Below are 23653 nucleotides of genomic sequence, written 5' to 3'. Positions count from 1 at the left end.
ATGGTTGATCAGAAGTTGTGCACCTGAGAGTTACAGCCTCTGCAGTGTGTTTTTTACTGACTGGCCCAACTTCTTGCTTGTGTAAGCCATTATAATTCTCATTATGATTTAACTACATAGCCCATATTGATTTTTACATTTGAAAAAATCTTCAGCTTGGTGGTCTGTACTGTGAGAAATAGCCCAGGCTGACTGTACCTCATTTGGGGGCGTCTTTCCAGTCCTCAGCTTTTAGCATGTGACCTTCAGTGCTGTCCAGGAGCCACTTGCTTCCCTTTTCCAAGAGCTATCACTGCTTTTTAGCTGCAGATTTTTTCTGTGGCCTTAAGTGTACTCAGTTTTCTGAACTGGAATTTAAGCTGAAGCAATTATTTCACCTGGTATTTTGCATGGGGAATGATTGATGTATATATTGGAATGGTAAGATTTCTTATTTTCAATCCTTATTACTCTTGCATTTTTCCTGTTTTTATAATCATGGTTCTTACTTCCTATACCAACACCAAGCTCCTTGCTGGAAGAGTCAATTCACACTGAGTCCTGATGGATTTCCTGGCTGTTGAAGCCAGGTGGGCTTCAAAGATTTAATTTACCATTACAGTTTTACCTCAGAATTTCTAAGGGGCCTGGGAGAGCATTTGGCTTAAACGCATACACTGAAAATTAGACAGTTTTAATTACTTGGCCTGGTAAGTGTCTTCTGTTCAGTTCTCACTGGGGGCTCAGCCAGATCAGGTTGATTCTCTCTGCAGTACATACTGCTGGGTGCCACACGGTGGTTAGCAGGGGAGAAACAGATTAAATGATTATATAATTGTGTGGGGATAATTATGGGAGTTCATGTTTTATTAGTAGCCTGTGTTTGGAATTTTCCTATGTGCATCATTACAGCAAAACACACAAGTTCTTTGCTCTCTGAGTGTACTGTGTGATGTCTCACTAGCGAGCTGGCAGCAGCCCCTTCTCACCTTTCAGCATACAGACAGTATATGGAAAGCTGTAGCATGTTTTAGTCGCCTAATTATTTTAATTCAGTAAACATGCTGCAGTACAGTAGTGCACTGTAGCTGTTGGAACAACTACTTAAGGTGTGGTTGTCAAAATTAGTCAGCACGTTCATTTTCGATGTGTGACTCTTCCTGCTTTGGGGTATTCCAGTTTAAATGGTCACGTTTTGAGGACAGGTCCTTGAACGTGAAAGGATTTCTGGTTTGGAGCAGTTGTGAGCTACAAGCCGGGGAGTATCTTAACCAGTGAGCAGTTCTGAATGGTTTCCTGGTGTTCACACTTTCCCCCTGTCGTTGGTGTAAATGATTTCTGCCTCGATGTGTACAGTGACCCCCACAGGGCCCCTGGGGTGGGCATGGTTCCCAGCTGATGCAGGGAGAGCACGGGGTGACGTTTCCCGCACCAGGTACACTCCGAGGTGTAAAGGTCGGCTAGAATGCAGATCTGCAGCTCACACCTGTGGAGAGGAGGCGTTTAGCCATGGATCTCATTTGTTAGCATGCTGATCTCTTGAGAGGACGGGAGGCAGAGCCCCGGCCGTTCGGCCCCCACGCCCCGTGTGCAGAGCCCGAGGCGGCTCCATCCCCACCAGGCGCGCACGGCCTGGGAAGGTCCGTGTGCTCTCCGGCGGGAAGATCCTCCCGTCCCCAGCCTGCTTTCTCTTCTCCTTCCAGGAGCATTCCGAGTCTCTCTGAAATCGCCCCTTCAGGCCCTGAGGCAAACTGTTCAAGGCATGCCTTTTTATTTCCTCTAGATCGTGGAACTTCTCTGACGCAGAATTATTACTGTGGCACATAATTATGATTGGATGTCTTCATCATATAATTGCATGATATATAATGAGCAGCAAAAGCTTATTTCCTCTGCTCTTTGAATACTGAACTTCTGAGATTAATTAGGCTGATACTGAAAATGCTTTTAATTATATATGCTGCATAAACAGCACTATTAAGATCAGATGAGAATATTATTGCCTGAACAGTTTCAAAATTTTTTCAAATACCCACTGTGTGTTTTACATTACTGTTTAAAGAAATGTGGGGAATTTTGAGGGGATAAAAACGTCCCCAGACAGTGGATGGGATACTGAAGGAATACCTGAATATTTGCTGAAGCAAATCAGTTATTTTGCTCTAATTTCAGTGTATAAAAGCAAGAGACCTCAAAATTAAGAGTATTTTGTTTAAGTAAATAAATGCTTCCACGTGTCTAATCCCCAGTCTTTGTAGGCAGGAAATTCATAAAGTGTGTTTTGATCCTTCCTTCTGAAGCTCCAGTCACCCCAAATCAGAGTGCCAGTGATGCCACTGCAGGAATGGATGTGCTTTATCCAGCGTCAGGTGTGTGCCATATACCTGCTCACCTGCTGGAAACCCTGTGTGAACAGGATTAGAACTGGGGCTTGGTGACTGAGTTTGTGAGAGAAATTTCAGTACACTGACAAAACCTGACATCTCTGCTGAAATCATTCAGATGAAAGAAGGAATCTGAATTTCTTAACCCCGAATTAAATTAAGGGATGTACTGGCAGAATTTAATAGTGATTGTGCCATATTTGACTTCCAGGAGCTATGTTGTTAGTATTTTTAAAAGCTATTCCATATGCAGCAGTAATGTAAATGAGGCCAAAAAAATACACCTTGGACAGGCACAGGTGCCTGGGACGTTCTGGCTGTCCTGGAGCCGGTGGCAGCCCTGGCCTGGCTGCCCGTGGCAGGGCTGTGTTTCTGAAGGGAGGCAGCCGGAGGGCCCTGGCCACCACGGCAGCTGGCCCAGTCTGTGTGCAGATGGCAGCACAAGGCTTGTGAGGCACCTCTGAACTCGCCCTTGACCTCCAAAGGCAGGAGTGGCAAAGGCCAGGAGCAGCTTCCCCTGTCAGCCCTTGGAGGTGGATGCAGACCTCTCTGCTGTGCTGGGACCACATGGGGGACATCTGCCTCGCTTCAGGACGAAGCTAAAACTGAAATTAATGGAATTTATTCGTGAGCTTGTTGCTACACCTTGATTAACTGGCCTTTTGTATCTTCTAACTTCTAATAGAAGAGGAATCCTATCAGCTGGGATTGGTCTCAGCAGCAATCTGTTCTCCACTGACTGTCACTTTTTAAGTGTCTGTCTAGTTACATCTTTGATGCCCTTTGCAGGGATTATTTTTAGCATTGCTGCAGAACACAGGCAGAATAAACTTGGACTTTTTGGAATACCATTTGTTCTCTTGTGTTTCAGAAGGCTTAAAAGGTTGACTAAGAATTACAGTTCTGTAGACTATGCTGCTTTGTGCTGCTGTCTTTATCCATCTGTAGAGCTCCCCATCTCTTCCACAATGGACATTTTGGTGTCTGTCAAGTGCTCAGGAAAATGGATTCATTTATGTTTTCCTGTTCCTCTCACTAGTCATTTGCAACCATTTGAAATGGATGTGTATTTGCAGCAAAGAAAACTCAAATTCACTAATTGATGCACAAATATGCTCATTTACATGCAATTTGGTTTTTTTTTTTTAGAAATGCATCTATTTGCATAAATAGAACCTCTTTCCCAAATATTAGTGTGAACAAAAGCCATTTTCATGGATGCCAAAAAATGGCTGAATAGAAAAGCCAATTCAGAATTTGCATAATAGTTACTAATTGTTTTCCTTGCTATTAGCTTGTCTCTGCTTAAGAGGCAATATTGGCTTCTGTTTCCTTTCTGGGTGCAGTTTGATGCAAGAATATTGAGCTGCTGTAGAAGATCTTAATAGTTTAACTTTCCTGGTGTGCAATTCCAGGCCCTGGTTCCACCCATGAGCAGAGCAGTGGCACACCCAGCGTGCGGCCCCTCGTCAGGAATGTACTTCCCTCAGTGGGGCACAACTAGGAGATCATTTATTCTCACAAAACATTATGAGGTTTGGAGAAAATCTTAGCTTTTCTTTGGGGGAAGGAAGATATATCTTGGTTGCAGCCAACATCTTTGGTTGAATGTTTTGTTCTTTCTAAACAGTATTGCTAAAGCCTCGAGGGAGATTAGGGGAAACACAGTTTAAATTGGCAGTAAATAAATAAATAAACAAATATCTGCTTGCTCGAGTATATTTTACCAGTTTCCTTCGTTTAGAGATCCAGAGAAAGATCTCATGTGATTTTTGCTGTTCTTGGTATTTATTGCAGCATTCCTGTGTTAAAATGTGAAAGTCAATATGGCTCGAGACCATTAAGTCAGACTGAGCTATCAGCCGTCTGCAGGAAACACAATCTGGTTTGCTGGGCAGGGATTTATTCAATAGAGAACTATTGATTCTCCTTGTGAAGAAAGGGAAGAAGAGTAAACCAGATATGTTTTATGCTAGAGCAGAAAGGATGATTGCTTTATTTCACGGATGTTTTGCTGCACCTTAATAACTTCACTGTTAAAAAAGAATTGTTTCATTTCAGTGGAGCTGGAGATTCCAGTGTGCCTGCCTGGAGCAGCAGCAGGGAGCAGGGAAGGTGGAACAAGCTGTGCTCACCTGCAGCACGGCCCCCTGGCAGAGGGACTGCCTGCACTGGGAAACACTTGGGGTTATTTAGTGTGCACAGTGAAAGGATTCAGAGGAGCTGGGCAGATTTAGGAGTTGGAGAAGTTTTGTAAAGCACAGCAGAGAGGAAAATCTAATGGCCTGCTTGGAGGATTTATTGGGAAGTGTAACTGAGATCCCTTTTTAACTCAGATTTGTCTGTCAGCATGGGATAAAGTCTGGTTTGTGCTACAGCAGTTATTAATAGAAGAATTGCATTTCCTTAGAAAAAGGAGAAACAAGAGGGTAATTTTGGCCAAGCTTGTCTTCCAAAGCAAATTGCAAAGATTTGCAATTAATCTTGAGAGGAATGCATTAGATTTTTATTTTAAAGACCAAATTATAGAGGGGATCTGCTAAGTTTGTATAATGTTTATTCAAATACACATACAGAGAGGAGAAAACTGTATCTGCATCTGTATACATTCTTGTCACTTGATATTCTGAAATTCGATATTTAGGGATGAAACACCGTATTCAACAGACCCTCCTCCTCTTAGGTCCAGTATAGCTTTGCAAAGTTGGCATTCCTCATCACTAAGTGCTTCTTTTGGGTGCCGCTTTGGGCTGCAGTGACCAGCAGGAGTGTGCCTGGGGAAAGGTTTGTCCACCCCTGCTGCAGCCCAGCTTGGCGCTGTGGGAAGGGCTCTGCCTGGGGACGTGCACTGTGCCACCCCTGCTCCTGCTGCCCTGCGGCCAGGTGACAGCTGGCAGTGTCAGCAGCCACACTGCTGGCCCTTCGTGTTATCAGGGTACAGAGAGCCCACTAAAGACACCTCCAGTCTCATCTCCAGTGCCGTTCAGCAATCCAGGCAATTCTGGGGTGAGAAAGATTTCTTCCCTTATTTGCAACTTTCTTTCCTTCTCTCGCCCATACTTCCTGCTTTTCACAGCAGTAGTTGTAAAAGAATTTCAGGAAGTGGATCTATTATCAGTCTTTACAGATGTTTCTTCAGCTTCTTGCCGCTTTCAGAAGCAAATCTGTTTCCTTTGAAGATGCAGTGCCCCTTTGCACAGCCCCAGTGGGAGTTCAGCATCCCCTGAGCAGGGCTGTGACCGCCTCAGGAACGCCCTGCCGAAGGTCTGGTTGGACATGTGCTGCTGTGTTCCTGTCTGCTCAGGAAAAGTGTGACACTGTGGTTTCCTTTGTAAGAAACGTATCTCTGTTGAAAAGGAAACATGTTTCCTTTTGGAAAGCCGTGTCACGGAGAAAACCACAGGCCATTCAAGGCGGGGAGGCTGGAAGTGCTGTGTGTGACAAGGTCTGTGCCCTGTCCCCCCGGGCATGGCTCAGGGGGTCAGTGTGCCATGAGAGCCACGTCACCCGGCACACAGGTGACTGCACTGCCCTTCTCTGGGATGCTTTTCCCTCTCAGCACATTTCAGGACGTCTGACAAAAGAAAAGGGATTAGTGCTATCATTTCCACCGTGCAGAGGAAGAAGTAAAGCAAGGAAGAGTTAAATTTGTAGGGAAGAAATTGCAATGTGCAATGCAAGATTCAGGTCTCCTGGGACTGATTTTTCTGCCGCTCTGTTACATCCTATTGCCATTGATGATGATCCTTTTTTAGAAATAGATGATGAATTGGAGCAATAGAGATGAGGTTTAATTTGTTTATCGGCTAGTGAGTTCATCCCTTTTTAGTTGGTTGCATTGTCCAAGGTGCCAAAAATATTTTGTGTAGTCTCCTTTTCCTAGAAGATGCTTCTGAATGATTTATCGGTTTAAAAACACCAGAGGTGAGCAAGGCAGTTGGGATATTTAATTTTTGTGTAGTCATTCAGCAAAGATCAGTGTAAAGGCTTTATCCTCTGCAGTTTTTAATTTCATGTAGATGAGCAAAAGCTACATTAATGCTTTCCCATGTCATGCTTAGCCGGGGTCACCATCCCCAGTAACCTTTTGACCCACGTGTGTCCCAGCCTGGTTGGTTCAGGGGTGTGCAGTGCCAGGGGGAGGTACTGGAGCTATCAGTGCAAACACCTCCTGTACCCAGCTTCTCTAGAGAGCAGAAGAAATTGCTTTACTTTCATCTCCTCATTCAGCATGAAAAAATTATGATCTAAACATCAAAATTTAAAAATACAGTCGTGGCAAGATCGATCATCCTGTTTTAATCACAGTGATTTCAATTATGAGATTTGTTAATTGTTATTGCTACAAGTATTGCGAAATTTTCTTCTGCAAAATGCATCTCTTAATTTAGCATTCGTCAATCACCAGTTCTCTCCAAATTGATGGTATCTTGCCTACTTTTTTAACCAATACAACATAAACCTGTGGCATAACGAGGCAGGAATAACAGGATAAAAACTAAATTCACATTGGTAAGGTCTCTTGATACATTTCACTTTTGTCTGTATGCCATTGGTATAAATAATCATTATCATAATTAAACAGAAAAGGCACTGTGTGAATTTTTTATTCCCTTGATGAGGCCACAGAAACAATATGCATTATATAAAGGTGATAGTCGCTCCAAAGTCAACTTCCACACAGTAGCTTTTAAAATTTGCTGTAAAAGTCTTTGGCAGTTGTGCTGTTCATAGGGAATTAATCTCTTGCTTTTTAGTTCTTTTATATTTTGAAGCTATAAAGTTTATATTTACAGCTGTGTTATTGTATTGCTGTGTTACTCATTACTGTATTAATGGTCATTTCATCATAAATAGAAATAACATTATATTCTCCTACATCTTACTTAGTCAATGCTATTTATTTCTGTTATATTATTTCAGGAATCCTCACCTTAGCAGCACTTGGAAATCTAAATATTCTGCTGCTTTTGGGCAGGACTTGAAATGCTCAGTAGCTTCATAATTACAGACCAGTTTCCCTTTGCTGTTAGAATATGTGAGCTACACATAATTTTAAATAAAATTGATATACCAGGTGCCATGTGTGGAGCAGGGTGTGTCTTAACACATTGTATGAAATGTGGTACTTTAGACAATATTTCACTCCAAGGAGATATTTCATTTAAACCCTTGGTGATTTTGTATTTGCCTCTTATTTTCTTTCAAAAGCTAGAAGTCTGTTTTGACAAGAATTTTACACATAGAAACACTAATTGCGTGGTAATTCTGCTCAGAAGCTGACAGTGCACAACTGGCTTTGGGATAACCCCTTTCCCTGGCTGGAATTACAATCAGCCTTCAAAACTAATGTCGTTTAGGAGACATTGTTAATCTGCCTCGTGCTTACTCACTTGAACAATAAGATCAGTTCAGGATTCCCTCAGGCAGAGTGTAATAATAATTTGTCACTTATGGGAAAGGATGTTTCCATTTATTCATTTGCACTTCTTGATGGGGGCTTGGGCTTCAGCCGTTGTAGTTTTTGAACACACAGTGTTTCATCTGATTGAATTTTCCCAATGCGTCTGTGTTCCACGAGTTTTGTGGCAGAATTGTCAGGACTCTAGAGCGACATCAAAAATTCTGAGCATCAATTGGGCTTAATTCAGTGGAAATTTTATTTCACAGTGGGTAATTCCAGAGCTGCTTGGTGGGGCTGTCCCGGAGCGTGACGCTGGCTGTGAGGAATGGTTTTCCTGGTTTTCCTCCCACAGGATGTCGGCTGTGCCCGCGGCTGTGCCGGCTGTGAAAATGCTCAGGAGACACCGGGGAGCCTTTGCAGGAGGCAGAGCCGGGGCGGGGAGCGGGGGCTGCTCGTGTGAGTGAGATCCCTGCGGAGAGAGGGGGAGAAGGGGCTCCCTGCAGCTCCCTGCCCTGAGCATGGGGCCTGTGCCCTGGGAAGACAAAAGCAGACAGGGCATCACAGGAGCCTTTTCTGGGTGCCAAAAGGAGTCTGTTACCCAAGGAGGGGAAGGGATGGGAAAGCATTGTAGCTGGGAGAAATTTTAAAAGGCTGTAGAGAAACCATGGGAGATCACAGTGTGGAACACCTCGTGCAGCGTGTCGTGTGGCACAAGAGAAACGGGGACAAGCCTTTGGGAAACTCTCGTTAATCCTAGGAGTGAGGAAGTGGATCTGCACTTCTCCCTGACAAGGGTCAGATCCCAAATTAGTCTTTGAGTCTGTGTACTTTCATACTTCTTTATGCTGTCTTGATGTCACCTGAGAAAACAGTCCAGACTGATAGAATGGCTTAGCTGGATGTTTGCATCTCATCTGCTTCCTTCCATCTGCTCACAGGTCATATGTATCTCTGATGTTACTTTAAAATTATAGCAGTGCTTTCTGGGCCATGCTAATTTCATTATTAGCAGTGTCGAGCAGAGTATCAAAGCAAAAGTGGAGGAAAAAAAGGATTTGAAGGCAGGGCCTGACTGTGTGTTATTTTTAGCACTTTTTTGGAGTGACTGTTCTTAACTGCCAGGAGCTGACAAGCAGGAGAAACACAGTGTGAATCAAGATGTTCACTTGTCATCTGTTCACATGTTTAATTTGTGAATTTGACATGCAAATGGTTCCTGTGCCACTGGTGTTGATGTGGCTGAGTGATGTACCAGCCGTGCTGGTGCCTGAGAGCAGCTCCCTGGGGGCTGGGGTCTCACAGAGGGGGGATTCTGGCCATGGCATGGAGGGCCCCGTGGGGCTGGGCAGGAGCATCCTCAATGGGTTACCAAGGCAGGACATCCTAATGTGTGTTAGTTCTCTCTTGTGAGTGTGCTTGTTTACGATTTTTATAATAAAAACAGAGAAAGAAATCCCAAGAGGAGTTTTCAACAGTAGGCAGTATTTTTATGTATGCTGAAAGTGGGAAAATAGTCAAAAACCTCTCAAAGAGAATGACTACTTCTCACTCTCTAGCAGGCTCCAAAATGTTCAGCAGGAGACAAAACGTTCACTTGAATGAGATCCTTATTTTCAGGTTTCCCCCAACGTGGTGCCCAGCTAGCCCAGGCAGGGACATGTGAAGGCCTCCAGGCCCCAGCATTCCGTGTGCACATGGAGCCTGGCACTGTGACTGCACAGGAGAGAGACAAGGCTCGTCACACACAACACAGGGAGAGGCATTAAAATCAGCAATTGTACCAGGAAAGGAAATGGAATAAATTTGTCAAATAGTAGAGATAGAGAAGGAGGAGGAGAGTAACTGGGAGAAAGAATGCATGGAGATGGATTATTGCAAGAGAATGAAGGAAGCTACAAGTGAAAAGTGAGGTGAACTCAGAGATAAATGGGATTAATTTAGCAAGGAAAGCAATCATACCTTGCTGAGTCTGGAAATCAAAATGTCAAGATGTTGTGTTAAGAGGTTTAATAGTTGTATGATGTGCTTTGTGGCATGTACCGAGCTACAGCAATTTCATATAGTCAGAAAGACACTAGAAATATTTCCACTTGCCAGTTTTTCCCAAGGCTTTCTGGTTTTAAACACTTTCTTGTCTATGGTATTTTTCCACATGGTCACAAGATTTCCCAGTACAATGTGTGTGAGGGCTGAATGGTGGGTACATTCATCTGTGTGAATGTAGAAGATCTGTAGAGGAGTACTCAGCGTCTGTTAACGCTGGGGCTGGCACGGTCCAGCAGCAAAGCCTGCAGAATGGCAGGAGGGCATGACACCCTTTATTCACGTCACGGTGTCCCCCGTGGCTCCAGTGGATGGGAAGGAAGGGGGCAAGAGTCCTGAGCTGAAAAATGTTCAGGATGACTGGCAGCAAGGGTTTACTCTCCTACCTACATACTGCTCTTTGTGCAGTTTTGTGGGGTATGGTTGGTTGTTTCTGGCCGATTGCCAGGAACAGTTCAGTGCGTGGCTTGTGCAGCAGCCCTGCGAGGAGGGCCCAGCACAAGCCCCTGAGGCTCCGTCCCGGCTCTGTGGGGACAGGAGGCACCACTGCCTGTGGCCAGACACTCGGCAGATCCCTTTGCTTGGTTTTGGCTTTTTATCTGAAAGAGAAAGAAACAGCTCCCACATTTGTGTGGAGTGGTGGGGAAAAGGTTCCATTGCCTCAGCCCCTTCTGATAGGGATGTTATTCCAAAAGTCTCAGCAGCTGATCTGGTGAAGGAACAGGAAAACGTGTTGTATTCTATAGTACAGCTGGGCTCCAATTCTACAGGAATTTTTAAAGCACTAGTTTAACATTTTCTTCTGTGATTCAAGTTAGCATTAAAACTCTGACAACAGCTGCTGCTTCATGTAGAAGTGGCAAATAGATTCTAAAGTCCAAGACATTTTCCTTCCCAAATCACTTACATTCTTCCTACAGTATCTAAAATGATCATAAGGGTTGCTGCTGGCTCACAGAGCTAATGAATTGGATTTTAAACTCTGCATTTGCTACAGCTTATGACGCCTAAATTAGAAGATATATGAAATGTAGAAAATGGGCACAGAAACAATTCTCCATTATTTGCATTTGCATGATATGTAAGGGACTGATTTTAAAAGATATTTTCTAAGATAAATATATGAAGGCATGGGCATATACTGATTTATTATTATTGTTATAAACAGACAGTAAAAAAAAATCCACTTCTCTTGGGAGGTAATATGTTAGTAAAACTAACTGTTGCAAAGCAAAAGATTTCTTTAAAAATATCAGATGATCTTGATTTTGTGAAGGGCTAACCCTTCGGTGCTGTATTAGCCTTGCAGTGTTTTATTACTTTTGTATCCCAGTAATTCCAGAGGCTTCAGATGAGATCAAGATCCCTGTGTGCTGTTCCCTGCATAAGCTTAAGAATCAAGATGATCAGAAGAGCACCTTAATAAAAACTTCTCATTTAAATTGTACTTAAGATGATCAATAAAATCAGGCTATGGCAGTGTTCATCTACTGATCAGTGTTCATGTACTTGTAGCTGCTTTCCTCATTAGTGCACATGGGCCACTTCTCTTTGGATTTAGTTCCAGTAGAACTGAGCAGGGGCTTTCCAGAGAGGTGGGATGGTCAGGATTGCTCACTGGGAAAGCCCAGTGGGGTCTGTGGGTTGCTGTGGGGTGCCACTCCGCAGACACGTGGCTTTGGGGCTGGGTTCTGCAGGCAGACACCACGTTAGTGCTGCTGAGCAGAGTCCATCTGAGGTGCAGAACCCTTCACCCTGAATCAAGTGTTGCTGTGGGTGGCTGTAGCCTGTACCCTCACCCATGGGAATGAGAATTTTAACCCTAGACATGGATTGTATGTTTATCATTAGCTACGTGGCAAAATAGTCAAAAAACCTCTTCTTTTTTTTTAATACTTGATTTCATTCTTATCAGAGTCAAAGTGTATGACTACTGCAACTCCCTCATGTGAAAACCAGAGATCTGACTGCTGTCAGGGGATGGGAGGATTAATGACTCATGCTAATTGTATGCTTGGGGTATGCTGTTTAGAAGACTGTAAATATCTACAATCAACTTGAATGATCTGAAGTTAATGACCTGGCTGGGCGTTCCAATTCTCCACAGAACTGAAAGAACCAAAGGCTTTTGTGGGACCTGTCTGAAGACACAGTTCCTCCCTCTTCTGCTCCCAGACCATACAGCACTAAGTGATGATTAAAAATCTCTGCTAATGCGAGAATGTGAAGTCGTGCAAGCTGCCAGCTCAGTCGGAGCTGCGTGGTTCTCCTCAGAGACCTTGGCACTGGCGGCGATCGTCTGCCGGCCCTCAGTCCTTGCATTAGTTCTGCTTGTCTGAAGAGATTTTCCCTCGGCTGTTGTGGCTGCTGGTGGTTTCAGCCATCCCCCAGCTGGTGCAGAACGTGCTCCTGTCCCGTCCTTCCTGGAACACAGCAGAGCCACAGCCTGGCTTGGCCTGGCTGCAGAGCCTCCCCAGCCGCCCGGGGTAGTGCCTTCCCCTCAGAGACACTGCCTGCCGAGGGCTCAGCCCCTTCCCAAACTTCCACACTGCTCTGACTTCAAACTTGGGCTCTCCAGCTCTTTCCAACCCTGCCCTGCCCTCTGCCCTGACTTTGGTTTCCAGCCATGCAGCCCTGCTTGTTGTCAGCGTTCCATGGAGTAAAGCAGAAAGAGCTGACAACCTGGCATTTTTTCCTGCTACTCTGTAATTTAAAGCTAAATATGGATCTGGGTCTGCCTTGGCTTGTTTTGGAATTGCCTCTTAGTTATTTTGGCACTGTTTCCCACCAGTGTAGTAGGCTGCCATGTGTATAGACTGTTAGCTGTCATGGATGTGACTCACTGTTCACTTCAAACAGTACCTGGATTACAATCAGTCAATGAAACATGACCTGAATTTCCGTGTGGCCCTTCTGGCAGAGCCTTCCTGAAGCTGCCCCAGCACCTAACTCTCAGCTAGCGCTCCCCAGTCCCTTGGAATTAACACAAGGTGGCACTCTCAGGTATCAGCACTTTCAGATTCACTTTACTTGGCTCTTAGAATTCCTACTTAACCCAACAGACTTAGTTTCCCAAATGATTCCAGAACTTTTTTGCTTCAGTAAGATGCCCTTTAGGTATAATGAGTAAGAACCCAAAATGCTACTGGGGGCTGCAAAAATCAAGCTGAACCCCAGGACCAGGAGCGTGTGGAATTCAGGCCCTGCTCAGAGTATCAATTCCTCCTTTTTCAGAGAGCCCAACACCCCCCTGCTTTTGCTGGTTTGTTAGCACAGTGTATGTGTTAGTAACTTGTTGCTTAGATGTTTGTGTGAGTTTGAGTCAGATGTCATCTCTAAATGTGTGGATAGTGCTAGAACATAAGCAGAAAAGTTCATCCTCTGCACATGCCTTGGGTGGTGGGAAAACTGAGCATTTTGAAGATATATCACTGGTTATACAGTATGAAAACTTTTCACCAAGTTAGTGATTTCTAGGAGTTTGGATGGATCATTTTCCCTTATTTCTCAGCTCAGAGGAAGGCAGCCAGATTCCAGAAGATGAGAACATTTTCAGTGAAAAGTTACTGACAGTTTAATAGAGAGAATAAATTTGTAGTTGCAACACTCACAATAGCAAAACTGGGTGTGTTTTTTTATTCTGATAATAGAAGCAGCATTGTCAAAAATATCGGTGTGGGAAAGCTCTTGTGAGTGCTATCAATAGAGAATTTTCTGAGGAAAAATTATAGGCTTTGGCTGGTGCCTAGAGTGGATAAATTCCCTTTTCATTGGACACCATTGCTCAATGCAGCTTCAATATTTACAGTTCAACACCTATAAGAATCTCAGGATTTTTCTTAGGGACAAAATGGTCCCCATTCAGTCATTCACAGAGCAGTCCTCACAGCTGTCAAATTGAGTTTCCAAGTGCATTTGATTTCGTTCCTTGCTTGGAGTGTAGAGAGGACTGGCCTTGGTAAGTCCCGTAACTGCTCATGGAGCACTTGCTCTTTGCTCCTTCCTACTCTGCTTTAGGAATTAACCTGGACAGCCCCTGTTATTCCCAGAGTTCAGTGGATTCAACATCAAAATTAACATTAGGGCACAGTGAAGGGCCTGTCTGTGATTGTACTGTGTGTACATCACAGCTCACACTGCAAATGGAGTCAGGTCAGTCATGACTTTGCAGGGACAGAGGGAGGCAGATGTATGTCTCATTGTAATTCCAACTTTATCAGCTTTCTGTGTGTCAGAGCATATCGATCCTGTTCTTTGGACATGTGTATTACTCGCATGTTTCCCAGTCAGTTTTCCGTAGGCACAGCATCTCTCAGTTCCATAAGATGCTCCAGCATTTACACAGTACATTTCCTTCCTGTCGCAACATCCTGGAGCTATTTCTTCAGAGACAGATTGTTTGAGTTTCTGCAAGTCAAAGAATGTTCAGTACTGCAGAAGAATCACTGAAGCTGCCATCACACGGTACTTCTGGCTGCACACACTGCATTCTGTTCATTTCTTTCACCTTCCAAAACCTATTGGGAAAGCGCCCTTGGAGTGCTTTAAAAATGTTAACACGTTGTCAGTCAGTATGTTGTCAGAGCTGTTCATTTGTCCTTTCTTGCTTTCTTGGAGCTTAGAAATGATTAAAGAATGGAGCTGTTCCAGAAGCTTGTAAATACTGACAGGTTTTTCACTGCTCCCAGTTCCCAATAGCTTTGGCCAAATTCAGCAGTAGTGAGCAAACACACAGGTAGTTCATGTACCCAACTTTCTCCCTGTTTTTGTGTCTAATTCCGTGCTAGAACAGATGCCACACGTTGTTTGGAGTGCAGCTCTGTGTGTCGGGTACAGAAGCTCTGTGGAGAAAACGAGCACTCCCTCTGAGCCCTCAGGTGCCCACAGAGGTGCCACATCTGCCCTGGGCTGGCCACGCTGCCTGCAGAGCTGCTGGCTGTCTTTCCTTGTTCCTTCTCCAGTGCTGTGAAATCACCATCCTTAAAAACTGATGGCCACTGCAGAAATAACCTCTTTCTTTAAACAACCCTTTTACTATTGGAGGTCATATGTTTTCTGGGAGAATCCAAGCAATGTTTTTGTCACAGTCAAAAAATGCTGCAGAAGAAGCTCTGAAAGGGTGAATAGAATGGATCTCTCTGACATTAAGAGCATTCTCCCACTCTCATGATATCAAATGTGATATTTGAGTGGTTGTTCAAGAACAAAAGTGGCCTTTAGTAGGGCACCAAGCAGAGCAGAACTGTAGTTTGTCGTGCATCATCCACACTTTCCATGGCTCTGGTCTGCGAGGGCAGGGCTGGGCTCACAAGCTGGGCACATGATAAGGCACAGGGAGTGCTTTATTTGCTGTTGATGTCTCTGGCAGCCACCACAGGAGAATGAGCAGCTCAGCTGGCCTGGCCTTGCCCAAGGGTGGCTCCAGAGCTCCCTCCTGTGCACAGCAGTGATGGCATTCCAGAGGCTGCACAGCAAGGTGTCCATGCTGAGGCAGTCCACCCTTCCCTCTGCTAAATGCAGAGCCACAGCTAGGGCAGGAGAGCTCCATTCTGCATGACCCAAATGTTCTGCAGCTCTTCAAATGATTTCCTGTGCCAAAAGATTTTGTGCATTAAAATATAAAATATTTGAGCATTAAAATAGGAGTTCTGGTACACTGTCTTTTCCACACAAAGTGGAAGCTCAAATGCACAGCTTCCCTGAATATGTGTGTGTAGTTTTTTTAGAGAAACATCAAGGAATTGTTTTCTTTCTTCTGAATTTTAAACTCAGCAGCCAATGTACTTAACCAAAACAGCAGAAAACACTAAAATGGATGTGAGAGGACAGTGCAAAGCATCTCGCCCTCCTTCAAGGCCTACTCGTGTGCAGTGGCTCTGTGCTATAAACGCACCGTGTGCTGCAGCCTCCAGAGCTCCTCGCTGCCTGTGCTCTGGAGACAGGAGCAGATGGTGCTGGAGCTGTGCCACGGACACGGTTTGCACATGTGAGTTTCTAAACAGACACAAATCGCCTGAAAAGGGAGCTCACGTTTCCTGGGGCTGCGTGGTGGAACTCTGCGAGAACCTCTTTAGGTGTTTGCAGAAAATGCAGCTTTTACTCCAACTAGGAGAGTTCAGAAAACTTCCAGACACTCGTGAAAGCCCACAATAACCATGAGTTTGGTATAAAATGAAATGATGTCTCAAACTCTTTCACTGTTGCAAGTCCACCAAATGGCCATTAAGGCTTGTGCAGTGTGAAAGCTGGTAGGAACAACTTCTCTGAAAGGAAATAGCTCTGTGTTTGCTTCCACCATCCCATACAGTTCTCTCTGAAGTGAAAAGCAAGAGTTAGAAATTTTTTACATTTCATCTTCTTGCATGAAGATCAGGTTTTTTAAGAATCTTTGGTGAAGGATTCCAAGAACAGCATTTTGAAAATCCATGTGCACTTCCCAGGGAGGTCCATCCTCAGCCCTGACGTGAAATGATGGTGTGAGCAGCTTGCAGTGCCCATTGCTCCCCACATCCAAAAGACCAGGCTTAATAGGAAAAAAGCTTATGACTTTTAAACACCTACAGTTTATGAATGCAATAATAGATATTGAATATTACATATTCTGACATCAGGCCTTCTCTGTGATGGTGTGAAATCTCAGCAGTTGGGGCTAAAGTTGGTGGTGGTCCTGGAGCTCACTTTTATTAATAGAAAAAAGATCAAATTCATAACTGATTAAAACAAAGCTAAAAGGAAAGTTTATGCAACACTGACCAGAATGAAAAATGGAAGCCCAGTGTCCATCAATTTGCAGTGTTTACGCACTGTTAATCATCTCCAGCAGCCAGCAAGAAGCTTTATTTTAAAATCTGTTATGTGTTTTTATTTAAAACCTAAATATGAATGCAATATGTAATGTTCAAACTTAATCCAAAACATCTGGAGGCCACAAAAGAAAAAAAAAATTGCTCATATTTGTAAAGATGAGCACAGCTTTGCAAATTGGCCATTGGAAAGGAGTAGCTGGCTTCCTGGGCACCCTCAGCAGGTGATATCTCCAGCAGTGTCTGCTCTGGGAACACTGAACAGGGCATTTAAATTGAACAGTCTCCAATCTCGTGTGGTTTCACAGTATAAACCCTGAGCAACCCCCAGATCATTCACATACAGGGTAATTTGGATACCTTTGGATACATTTTCTTAAAATGTGCAGATAAAATATTCTTTCTTTGTGCCACTTTTAAAGATAAACTAAAGCAGTTTGCAGTTCAGAATTGACTGCAACCTGTATCTTTTGTTCTTGGAAAAGACCTTAGGGCTGAGCCCCAGTACCCTAGATCTGAGCACAGCCACTGCCCAGAGCCTGGGTGCTGAGTAACCCAACTGTGATTAATGGCAGAAAATGCCCCGGGTGTGAATTCCCAGCAAGCACCAAGGGATTACAGCCCAGCCCTGTGTCAGAGGGCACAACCTTTAAACCAGTGTGGTGCCTAGCAGCAAATCTGTGCATGCAGGTACGAGTTTTGCAATTTTGTTTTGTCTCTGTGCAAATTTTAACAGGATCATCCCCATTCTCAGCCCCTCTTCAGTACTAAACTGTTCAGTGTTAAATAAAATTGGTGAATATGAGTATTTTGTACGTACAAAGAAATTCAGGGTATTAAAATCAGGAAGTAGCTGGGGTTTTATAAGATGCCTGAGAATTCAGCTAAAAGTGAATATGAAGGGTAATACTCATAGAAGGTGAGTACAACCGACAACATATCAGGACTTTAGTCTAGGTGGAGGTGACAATGATAAAACACACTTGTGTTACTTTTGCCAGCACAAAACTGCCTCAGCAGGGCTTTGTTCCCCTTCCTTTCCCTGCTCGCTGTCTCCTGGGTGCTTTGGCTGTTAACACAAGCAATATTTACCCAAATGTCACACCTAATTGCACGTGCTAATGCTCTGTGCATGAGAGATGAGGAGTACAAAGGAGCCTCCTTTCACCTATTCCGACAGCACAAAACAGCTTAAGATGCAACCTACATTTTACAGGGTGGAACTAAGATTAAAGGACAATTTTTCATGTAGATAATTATGTTTATCCAGTTTTATTCTGTTGACAGCAGCGTTTTTAGACTGGGACATACCTGATTGTACTGGAGTCGGATTTAGAACAAGCTTTTAGATATCAAAATACTGAAGAGTATTTTTCATGGGAAGGTTGGACCTGGAGGCTGTGCTTAACAATGCTGTGCACATCCTTAGGCTTAGCCTCACTTGTTTGAAGCAACAGGATCAAATCCTGGCTCTGATAAGCTCAAAAGGAATCTTTTGCCAAAAACTCCAACAGTTCAAATCCAAGAAGGTCACTGTGGTCTATTTTTGAAAATGTCTGATCGCTATTGCTCATAACAGCGTCACACTCTCTCTCCAGCCTTGTCTGAATGAAAACAGGTCTGGAAGGGCTGGGAGCACCCCAGGATGTTTGCCTGCCAGGCCAACCAGCCGAGAATTGTGCTGAGAGTTCTGCTGCAGTTGTTGCTGCTGGTTGTGGTACTGAAGAGTGTGGCTTTCCCTGGGAGTGGAAGCAGCCTCTGAGGCAGAGCTCTCAGTAACTCGAGCGGCAGACGCTGGATGGAGCCCTGCTCTCTGAGGATACCGCTCCAGCTGGATCCCATGTGCAGCGTGGATCAGAGAGGAGAAGCCGCCTTAATGAATCCTTCAGGCGTTTTCTCAAGAAAATGTTGGATCTAAAAATAGAGTGTGGAGCAGCAGCTGTGGCTCCCATCCCGGGCAGAGACTGTGCCCAGCCCAGGCAGGACAGGGCCTTCCTCTGGGGCCGGCTGGGAGAGACAGCGAGTCTGGGAGTGGGGAAGTGCCTGAAATGAAAGGGAATGATAAAAATAAGTCTCTTCCAAAAACCAGTCAAATCTGGGTTTGATTGCACCGGAGAGGGGAGTTCCTCTGGAGCTGGCTGCAAAGGGAAGAGGCCTGGAGCCAGCAGCTGAAGCCCCTAGGCACAATGACAACATGTTTTGGAAAGTTCTGGATCGTGTCTTTTGTTTCTTTATTATTCTGTGGTTGAGCGTATGCCTCTGCTGGAAACAAAGTTTTGCTTCATCAGCCACACTTGTTTATTTATAGATTATTTTTTTAAAATCAGAATTATAGACTAGCTTTGCCAGTGCTTATTACACCAAAATAAAGTCAGGACAAAGCCCTTTGAAGCTACAAACATTTTCAGGCCTTTCATTAGTATATCAAGAGTTTAATTCTTAGAAAGAAAAAATAAGCACTGGAAGCATAAAGGCAAAATTTCCTGGTTGGTTTTGTTTGGGGTTTTTTTATATAAGTAAAAGGCATTTTTGAGATTCCTAATTTCCCTTTTCTGTTGTCCTGCTTCCCCAGGCAGGCAGTGGTGACATCTGTCTCTGCTGAGAGGGGACCCCAGGGCAGTCAGTGCCAGGGCTTTGGCCAGGCCCCACCTGCCACAGCTGCAGAACTGAACTGCCCCAGCACTCAGCACTTCTTTTTCATTTGCTTTGACTTGGGAGATTGTTTTAAAGGGGCCCTGATATTTTCAAAGTAGCCTGATGTGGTTCCTGCTTGTTTTGGTGGTAGATTGGCAGCCAGCTTTCTGCTTGTGGTGTTCTTATCGAATACCAGCATTTTCACTTGAGTCAGAGCTGAATGTGTAACCTCTTGGTGACATTAATCCCCTTGTATTGTCACTGAAACGCTGCCAGCCCATTTTATAGACTAGTATCCTTCTATTGTCAGGAGATGCCTTCAGATTTTCCTTTAAATTATGTTGCAAATTCAAGAGTTGCACACACATAATGGAATGTCCAGGCTGGGTCCCGTTCTGCATCCCGAGAGCAATGCCTGTGAGACATTTTCCAGTGTATTTGAACACAGAGAGTCTCAGCTGTCCTGGTACCGTTCTCTTGCCAGCACTGAACTTCCTGGAGTGTCTGCAAGAAGCAGCTACAGGCAGGGGTGTGTCAGCCACGGCAGGGCTGAGGAGGTGGGCAGCGAGTGCAGATGTGCAGGGAGCACCAGCTCTGCCTCCCATTCCTGCTCACCCTGAGCTCTGGGAGGATTCCCTCACGGGCAGCACTTAACAGAAGATCACATATTCACTTTGTCTTCTCCAAGTGCTGCAAAGTGTTTGGTGATGGTGGCATGGAAAGGAGAGAGGCCCAGAAGTGCACAAAAGCTGTTACAAATTTCTGATCACTGGAAACCATTACTTGTGTCATTCCTCAAATTCCTGGTCTCTACGTGGGACCCACCAGGAGGAGCTCAGTTGTTCATCTCCCACCTCAGTGACACAGTCAGATATCTCTGGCAAACTCAGGATATCTCTTTAAAATAATTTTATTAGCCTAAGTATCTTCAAATAATTAGTTGTAAAAGCTATTACAAGCAATTCCATATGCAGGGCTGCAGCCTGAGTTTGGAAAACATATGGACATCCCAAACTCTAATGAGCAGGCACTGTCTTTAGAGGAGGAAGAAAAGCTGTTTTCCTTTATTCTGTAATCATGAAGTGAATGTTAATCAGAATAGTTACCATTTCAGCTAGTATCCATCGGGATTCAGGGAAACACAAAATAGCAGCATGTCAGTTTATTCCTGGATGGGAATACAGTCCAACACACCACCTGGCAGCTTGCTCCTCTGGGTAGAAGATCTAGGAAAATAGGAAGTATTAGTTGTCAGATTTCCTCTCATTGCTTCAGCACATTTCCTCTGGATCTCTGGGGCTGCGGTGCTTGTTGGGAGTCGTGTCCTCAGTGGGCTCTGCACAGGGATCTCTGTGACAGGCTGAAAGCAGAGCCCAGGCTGCACAGGGCAGCTGGGACCTGCAGTGTCACCTCCCTGCAGAGCAGCTTGGCTTTTCCTGGTTTTTAATGGATAACTACCGCAAAAAACAACCCCCATTGTTGGGATTGGGACAGCAAGGTGGGAGAGAGTCACGGGCTGGGAATCATCTCTGCCCCCCGGGAGGCAGGAAGGAAGGAGGAGTGGGGATCTGCCCTCTGACAGCCCCCAGACTCAGTTCAGCTCTTTGATCAGGCCCCAGCTGAGTCCTACCTCATATTCTTTTTCTGTTGTTCTACTTCTTTCTTCTATTTTTAATCATCAGGCTGACCAAGCTTCCTTCTCTGGGAGGCACAGGAACCATGGCTTCCTCTGTGCATTTGCTGCCTTGGTTTTTAATTCCAGAAAAAGTCAGGTTGCTGGGGAAATCCGGGTGAGATTTCTCATTCACTGACACTCGGTGCATTTGTCTGTACATTCAAATTCTGTCAGGACCTGCCCAACCACTGCTTTAATTGCTCTGTGGCACATTCTGTCCTTAGGGTCTGTCCCTCCTTTGAACTGAGATCACCTTAACCCCATCCCAAGTTTGGTGCTCTCCACAGACTTCAGTGCTGCCACAGGCCAGTAATTACAGCATTAGTTCTGCTCTTATTTCAAGTGAAGCACTGCCATTTTGTCTTTCGTGGCAAAACCAAGCCTGGTTCACTTCACAACAGTTTTCTGAAAGCAACTCTACCTGTTAAATGAATTGTTTGTTTTCTTCTGTCTCTCTTCTGTGCTCAGGAATGTCAAATTCCGTTCACACTTATTAGAGAGTACTTACCTGTAAACTAGTACTGCCAGTACTTAACACAAAAGGCAGATAAGTTCTCATTTGAGGAATAAATACATTGGATGCAGACTGTAAATATTTTTGGTACAATAAATATTACTGTTGTGAAACTGATACTACCAGGTACCAAAGGAATGGTGTGGTGTGGTTCCTGGGCTGGGTGAATGACCACTCTGACTCTGCATCCAGGGGAACGACTGGCCTCATTCAGGGAACACTAGAGGCAGCTGAAGGGAATTTTCAAGCCATAGAGCAGAGACAGGAGCTTGTGAGGTACTGTCCTACCTTTGGAGAGGGGCCAAGCACAATACTGAAAATGTGTGGTGTTTTTCTGGGGACCATCCAATTGCTACAGGAGTTACCATGTCAATAAGAGTAAGCAACATTTTTCAAGGTTAGCAGGAAAATAAAGAGCTAAATAAACCCGTCAGTGAATTTAAAGTGAATGCAAGGTGAGAGAACAAAAATGCAGAATGAGCAAAGATCTAAATATTCCATCTGGACATGCACAGGGCAGAAGGGATGGAGGCTCTGTCAGAGGAGGCTTGGTGTAAAACAGCTTGGCCCTGGGCAATCCAGTCGGCTTCAGCACCGTGCATTTGCTGATCAAATCCACGTCTTCCAGTGAAACCATCTGCAATGTGATTTGTCTTGCCTGACCAGAATGTAATGAGAACACGCTCATGTGTGGCAGTACATGAGTTTCTGTGCTGTTGTTGACAGCTTCAATGGTTGTTTTCATAAAATTGGAAAGTAATCATAATGCTGCCCACATAGAAAGTGGAAATATTCTGAGAAAGTTGAATTGTCTTGAATATGTCAAAGGGATGGAAGCAATGCAACACTGAATTACCAAAGGATTCCATGGAACAGCAGAATCCAGGGCATGGGAGGAGGGAAAGACACAGGAGTTACAGGAACTGCCTGGTTGCATTTGGTGAGAATATCTTGCAAACCTGTCAAATGTGGCCATTCCTTCAACATCTGCAGATGCAAGTAAACGTCTGAAGACAAGTTTAGGTTCTGAATGGAACAGCTGCACTGTTATTAAAAGAGTCATAAAACCTACAAAAGACCTCATGAATTTCTAAAGCCTCTGAAATGAAGAGTGTGCAGAATAACATCTGCTCATCTTTCCTGAGCTCTATTGTTGCATCTGCCCTGACAAAGAACCCCAAAGAATGCACATTGTTTGTATGTTTTCTAAACACTTTAGGAGACATCATTTCTAACAGCTCATTTGAATCTCCAGGAATATCCTTTGACACGAATTCCCTCTGCAATCAAACAGGAATTAAGAGGAAAATCTGTTCTTGTTTTACTATTTGAAAAAGAAATCTGCTGAAAACCAAACAAGTACAGTTGCCAGAGGCACTGATGGGAATGGTCAGGCACTGAACAATGTGATTTTGCTTTGGTCACACAAAGCTTTTGCTCCCACTAGTGACTAGGGGGAAGGAGAATACCTGGAATTTTCAATGCCTGTAGAAAGCTTACAGTACTGAAATAAGTGAATGATGGTAACAGGAGTGTTAGTGAAGAGGTTACAGGGAAATGTGCCACCTCATTTTTTCCCCCTCTTCAAAATATTTCAAACAATAACAGATGCAAGAGTGGTAAACCAGAAAGTAAAATGAATCCCCTGTTCTTGATTTAGCTTCTGAACAAGCTTTAGTTCCTCATCCTTCTGAGTGTTATCCAGGTCAGGGGGTTATTTGGTAAGATGGAAGATTTTCTGTGGAGAAGCTTGAACAAGGCAGTGCTGTAGGATATGCTCTATAGAATCACTGAGCTATGTGGGGATTGTGCAGGAAAAACAGGAGTACCACTGCTGCCAGAAAAGCCACTGTCTTTCTTCACTGCATCACCAAGGTCAATGAACAAACAGGGTTTCATTTAGTGTTGGACCAATGTGATCCTGAGATCTGACATGTTTGGAAGAGGCAACATGAAGGAAACTTGGAACACTTGCATTTTTCTAACTGGATAATTCTGGCTTCTTTCTCTATGACCTTGTGAGTGTCTTGGGTAATCTCAACAAGGTACAGGGAGTTCCTTCTTGACTGACATTTTCTAATTGTTTTGTGACCTTTTCTCCTCTCTCTTTCTCTGTCTTCTTCACACTCAAATCAGTGCTTATTAAAATAAATTCAAAAATTTTCTGTAATTAATATTGATTACTATAGTTAGTGGTGCTGAAAATGCAATTTATTG

General features: G+C 44.2%; 1 long non-coding RNA gene across 1 annotated transcript; it reads right to left on the bottom strand.

Moving 5' to 3' along the window:
• Positions 1 to 18522: 18522 nt before the first annotated feature.
• LOC134556352 (uncharacterized) lies at positions 18523 to 21112 on the bottom strand. The gene is made up of 3 exons (XR_010081655.1): positions 20878 to 21112; positions 20354 to 20473; positions 18523 to 18656 (listed from the first exon to the last, which is right to left on the bottom strand). It is a non-coding gene; the product is annotated as an uncharacterized LOC134556352 (long non-coding RNA).
• Between the last annotated feature and the right edge of the window lie 2541 nt (positions 21113 to 23653).

Source organism: Prinia subflava, chromosome 11, assembly GCF_021018805.1.
Source record: "Prinia subflava isolate CZ2003 ecotype Zambia chromosome 11, Cam_Psub_1.2, whole genome shotgun sequence".
Classification (NCBI taxonomy): domain Eukaryota; kingdom Metazoa; phylum Chordata; class Aves; order Passeriformes; family Cisticolidae; genus Prinia; species Prinia subflava.
The sequence above is the reverse complement of the archived record's forward strand: the minus strand, read 5'-3'. Positions and strand labels throughout refer to the sequence as shown.